The sequence below is a fragment of the Eumetopias jubatus genome, unplaced genomic scaffold (genome assembly GCF_037043125.1).
Source record: "Eumetopias jubatus isolate StellerSeaLion01/CBP00866 unplaced genomic scaffold, mEumJub1_p1.0 scaffold_6, whole genome shotgun sequence".
NCBI classification, from domain to species: Eukaryota; Metazoa; Chordata; class Mammalia; order Carnivora; family Otariidae; genus Eumetopias; species Eumetopias jubatus.
This window is the reverse complement of record NW_028274812.1, coordinates 59,318,812-59,324,579: the sequence shown is the minus strand read 5'-3', so window position 1 is coordinate 59,324,579 and position 5,768 is coordinate 59,318,812. Positions and strand designations below refer to the sequence as shown.

The window sequence follows — 5,768 nt, the reverse complement described above, 5'->3', positions numbered from 1 at the left end:
CCTTGATGGGTAAACTTGGTCTTGGCTTGCGACTGTTCAGGCTGATCTTCTGGGGGAGGGACCTGTTGCCGTGGTTCCCAAATGTCTTTGCTGGAGGTGGAATTGCCCCACCCTTGCCAGTCGGGGCTAAGTAATCCGCTCGGGTTTGCTCTCGGGAGCTTTTGTTCCCTGCAAGCTCTCGGTACAGCTTTGGAGGACCAGAGTGAAAATGGTGGCCTCCCAATCTCCGTCTGGATGAGCTGAGAACTCGGGGCCCCGCTCCTCAGTGCGCCCCCAGAGAAGAGCAGTCAATCACTCCCGTGTCCCCGGTCTCTGGCCGCACTCTGCGCTCACCCGGTCTGGGACCGAGCGTTTCTATCTCTGGCACCCGACCCCGTGTGGAGTCTCCAAACCCAGCAGATCCCTGAGGTGCGCTCCCGTGCCGCTCCTCCCGGGGAGGGAGGGGAGTCTCCCCTGCTCTGCCACTTGTTGGGACCCTGCTGGAGGAGCAGTGGCCCGACTGGGCCGTGGATCACGGTTTATGGCAACCCCGAGCTGAGAGCCCACACCTGGGCTCCGCGTCTGCAGCCGGCTTCCCCGCTCTAATACCTGGGAGCTCTGCTGCACTCAGGCACCCCTGGTGTTTCTGTGACCCCGAGGGTCCTGAGACCACACTGTCCCGCGAGGGTTCCACCCCCCGTTTAGCCACTGGAGCGACGTCCCTCCGCGGAGCCGACTTCTGAAAGTTCCGATTTTGTGCTCCGCAGCTCTATCACTTGCCAGAAGCGGCCCACGGAGGCCCCCTCCCCTGCCATCTATTCTCCTGAATATCGCCTCGGATTCACTTCTCCGCACGTCCTACCTTCCAGTAAGTGGTTGCTTCTCTGTTCAGAGAGTTGTTGCTACTCTCTTCTTCGATCTCCTGTTGAGTTCGTAGGTGTTCAGAATGGTTTGATCCCTATTCAGCTGAATTCCTGAGACCAGATGAAATCTAGGTCTCTTACTCCTCCACCATCTTGCTCCGTCCCCCCCTTTCCTTAACTCTTATATAGGTATCTGATAAATCTAGGCTTTCAGGGTTGATAGGTCAGAGGAGTCATCTTTGAGTAGGACTATCTCTCCATAAATCATACTGTTCAGTCTACTTTTCTCAGATGTTTAAGTTTTAAAATGGAGATAATAAAACACACCTTATTGGGCTATTGTCAGGATCCAATAAGATAATATATGTTAAAATCTTCAGTAACTGGCAAAGTGTTACCTACCAATGGTATTTTATTTAAAGTGGGCCTGAATCCCAGCCTTCTCCTACTTTCCATAAAATTAATTTTTCCTTTCTGTAACTAAGCCCTTTTCAGTTTTTTTCTCTTTTCTTCTTCTCCTTCTTCTTCATCTTCTCCTCTTCTTCCTCCTCCCTTCCTCCTCCTTCTATTTATTTATTTATTTATTTATTTATTTATTTATTTATTTATTTTGCTATGGGCTCTCTGCAAACTAATTCTGAGGTGGAAAGTCAAGTATATTGGGAGAAAGTTGACTTGTGGGGGAGGGTTTTCTGGAGATACGCTTACAAGGAAGTGAAAAAGGGCCCTTTAGAATTATTTCCAACTGAGGAAATAGGCCAACCCTTGGTTCCTGCCTCAGTCAGTCATTCGCTGGGTGCCACCTCTGGGTGACGAAGTTCCCATCGAAGGGCATCCTGAGTAAGCAGGCAGCTACTCACCATTAATAACAGATAGGTCCGGCAACTGGGAATGTGTGTGCCTCTGATCTGTAGAGGGGGTCTGGTCAGAGCATCACAGCACCCACCATACGTTCCCATCCCGCAACTGATTCCAGTATGAAATCTGAGGTGTGAGCTGCCCTTGCCTGTGAAAAGATAGGGCTTTCAATGGGAGGGGGTTTGGGGTATCCCCCATTGGAAAAGCAGTGAGACTCTAATCTTGAAGGTCTTTTGTGTTATACAATCAAGGTTTCCCAGAGAGATTTTCAATGTCAAGTTGCCTCCTCACTATACACTTTTTATTTTTGTTTTATTTATCTGAGTCCCAAAATGGTGGTTTCAATTGCAGAAAACTTTTTTTTTACATTTATGTAAACTCATTGTCCTGTATACCTAAAGATGACTTAAATTTATGTTCTATTTTTTACCTGAGAAAAGTAGCTTTTAAAGCAGTAAGTATAACATAATTCGGAATTTAAAAAGATACTTTTTTTAACCAAAAAACATTTTTTTCATTTAAAAAAGTATTTAAAACACATAAAACAAGGAAACATTTATTCTTTCTTCTCGTCTTCCAGTGTGGGGTCTGTGGGCGCCTCCTCCACTGTGGCACTGTTGCTCTCGGAGCCGGTGTTATGGTCACTGGTCCCCTCCTCATCCATACTGTCCATCCCCTCCTGCCCGCTCTCCTTGTCCTCAGAAGTAGACGTGCCTTCTTCACCATTCTGTTAGCTTTCCGTCGCTTCTTCAAGGTGTGTCTCCTCTGTCTCCATCGGGATGCTCTCGTCGTCCTTCTCCTCGCTCTTACTAGCAGCTTGCTCTTCCTCAGGAACCATGCTGCTCTGACTGCGTTCAGCTTGCTCTGCGGCTTCTTTCTCTCTTTCCTCCTGCCTTTTTCGAACCTGTTCCTCTGCCTGTGCAATTTCAGCGGCAATTTTTTTCCATATCCACTTCTACTTTCAAACCGCACAACCTTTTAATTTCCTTGTTAAATGAATCTGTGCTTTCCAGGAATTTCCTCTTCTTTTCCTGGTGTTGCTCCTCTATTTGAAGAAGTTCAGCTTCTAGTTTTCGCTGATGAACCATTAAGGACTGGACCTGTCGTTTGAGGACCTGCATTCTAGCTGTTGTGATAACTGAACGGATGTCTGGCACCACACTCTCACTAAGGATTTCACTGATGAGGCGGTGGTTTCTCTGGAAACGGGTAGTGGCTGTATGCTTCACTGAGAAGCCATCATGATAATCGTCTGGATCTTCAGCAGGCTGAATGCTCATGTACGGTTCTCCTTTCTCCATGCGAGACTGTCTCTGTCGACTTTCTTCCTCTAAAGCAGCTTCTGCACGACTTTTTTGCATTTATGTAAGCAAGGTATGCGGGGGAATTATGATAGGCCTTCATAGATTCATTGTACTCTATCTTTTCTGCTTCGTATTCGTTTAAATACTCTTGTTTTTCTTCATCAGTGAGATCTCGCCACATGCCACCAATAATCTTGCCAATCTCCCACAACTTTAGGTCAGGGTTGGAAGGTTTTACTTGGTCCCAGACCTTTCTGCTGTACCTCATGTAGGGCATCAGTGGCTTATCTGGTGGCTTTGGGGGTTTTGGAATCGTAATACCAGAGGATGCCGTGACCCGGGTGTTGGTGCCCGGGTTCCCTCCCAGCCTGTAGTTGTTGTAGGCGAGATGAAACGAGGCATTTTGAGACTTTAAGAGGAGAAGCTGGCCAAAGAAGTTTTAGTTAGTTTTGTAGTAGGAAGAGTTTTTGAGATGGTAGCAGAAAGTGAGCAGTTTTTAAGAAGGCGTAGTACTGAAGTATGTGGAATGTCAGGGAAATGGTTCCAGGTGAGGGAATAATGTGACCAAAGACAGCAATGTGGAAATGAACTCTGGCTTCTTTGGTTGGCAAGGATACTGGTCTACTGTATGGATTGTATCCCACAAACCCTGGTGTGCTGGGCATTTGTGTTGCAGGAGCTGGGGTGGGTGGTGGGGCATAAGATGGTCTTTTTGACATTTTGGGAGATTAAGTTCTCAGTTCCTTAAGAATGAATCTGAGACACCGCGGGCAGAAAAAGCGCCCGCAGCTCCGGCTTGGTTTCCCTTTGTCCCGCGCACGCCTTAAAGCAGTAAGTATAACATAATTTAGAATTTAAAAAGCAGTAAGTATAACACAATTCAGAATTTAAAAAGATATGTATATGTACATATATACACATAGAAGAAAAGCTGGCAAATTACACACAGAAATAGTAATGATTATTCTTGTATGATAAAATTATTAATGACTTGAATTTTTTCTTTTTTGCTAAAGTTTTGCATTTATTATTTTCTTTGACAAAATTTTTAAATAATCATAAATAAACAAGAAAAGTTTTGAAAAATTATATAGTTCTTTACAGCATATACAAAATGCTTTCACATACAATATTACATGTAATACTTACATCTACCTTTTTACCGTGGCAGGTGATAGAAAGTCTTATGGGAATTATTTTAGATGTGAGAACTGATTCTTCAAAGAAGTTCACACAGGTATTATGTTGTTAGGGTCTATCCTACAATTTGGGTTGTACAAGTCCAAAGCCAGTGCTTTTTCCGGAAGGACCACATCCTTTCCTCCAACTATCATGCATCACAGTAACTACTATGCTTATATATTTTAACAATTAACTATATTTTTCATACATATACAGTTTCCTTGGTTTGTTTTGTATGTAGTATAGCTCTCTTTTCCCTACTTAAATAATTAAAAGGAAAAGAGTCTATGATTATAGCACAGCAGAAAATTATTCAGGAAAGAATATTCATTAAATTCCACTGACTCTTTTTCAAGTAAATTGCTCAGATGTAAGGCTTCAGGAAAGTATGAAGTTAAGTTTTTCTAAGAACAATAAGGTATATTTCCTATATTAGAATATTTTGAATATCTTGCCCATAATATAGCAATATTAAAGGATGTAAGAATCTCTACTTATTAACATTTTTCTGTATAAATTTTATGTTACCTTAATATGTCTCATAGCGACATCATAATTTTATGCTAAAATGATGTTTTATCTTTAAGTAGTATATATATTAGACTATAGCAGTGTGTGAAAAATTCAGTTAATCAGCTGGTTTAATTTTCTTTTAAGGACTGTGCTTGAAATATTTCCCAATGAAATCCAAGGTAGTTCATCCAAGGCAATATAAAATAATAAGATTTCTATAAAATAATTTGAGGGCATAGTTTATAATATGTTCAATAATGTCTCATTGAGAGTTCAAGGATTGGTAATAACATAGTACCACATTGAATGCAAAAGAACTGGATCTTTCTTTACCTTTGAACACCTATGAGCATAAATAATTCTCTTTAGTCATAAATAGAAAAATACTTTGCAGTAAATATAATTAGGACCTTAAGGAGACGACCATGAGTTCTCTGGGCATTTTGAAACTTTAAGAGGAGAAGCTGGCCAAAGAAGTTTTAGTTAGTTTTGTAGTAGGAAGAGTTTTTGAGGTGGTAGCAGAAAGTGAGAAGTTTTTAAGAAGGTGAGTACTGAAGTATGTGGAATGTCAGGGAAATGGTTCCAGGTGAGGGAATAATGTGACCAAAGACAGCAATGTGGAAATGAACTCTGGCTTCTTTGGTTGGCAAGGATACTGGTCTAATAACTGAAGGCAGTACAGTTGAGAAGTAAGATTAGATACATGGGATGGGGCCAGATCACAGGGAAATTGAACACCAAACAGAGGAGATGTAGTGAAGCAGATGGGAAGCATTGGTCGTTCAAAACACCAAACAGAAGTGATGAGATTCAGATGTAGTGAAACAGACAGGAAGCATTGGTGGTTCAGTGGTAGCACGTGGGGAAACATCACAAAGTGTTTGAGCAGACAATGTTGTGATGATTGGTACCATCTATACCACACAATTAGTCCTGCAGTAAAACCAGCTAGGTTTTGGGAACATAAAATTACAATTAGAGGGTCAGGTCTAGGCTGGTGATGCCAAAAATTAAGAAAGGTCATATAGGAGACCTAAAAATTTCAAGACATTTTTATTCACTGACTAGA

At 42.3% G+C, this 5,768-nt stretch overlaps 1 pseudogene; it reads right to left on the bottom strand.

Annotated features, from left to right (window-relative positions):
* Nucleotides 1-2,256: 2,256 nt before the first annotated feature.
* LOC114210004 (SWI/SNF-related matrix-associated actin-dependent regulator of chromatin subfamily E member 1-like) lies at nt 2,257-3,821 on the bottom strand (annotated as a pseudogene).
* Between the last annotated feature and the right edge of the window lie 1,947 nt (nt 3,822-5,768).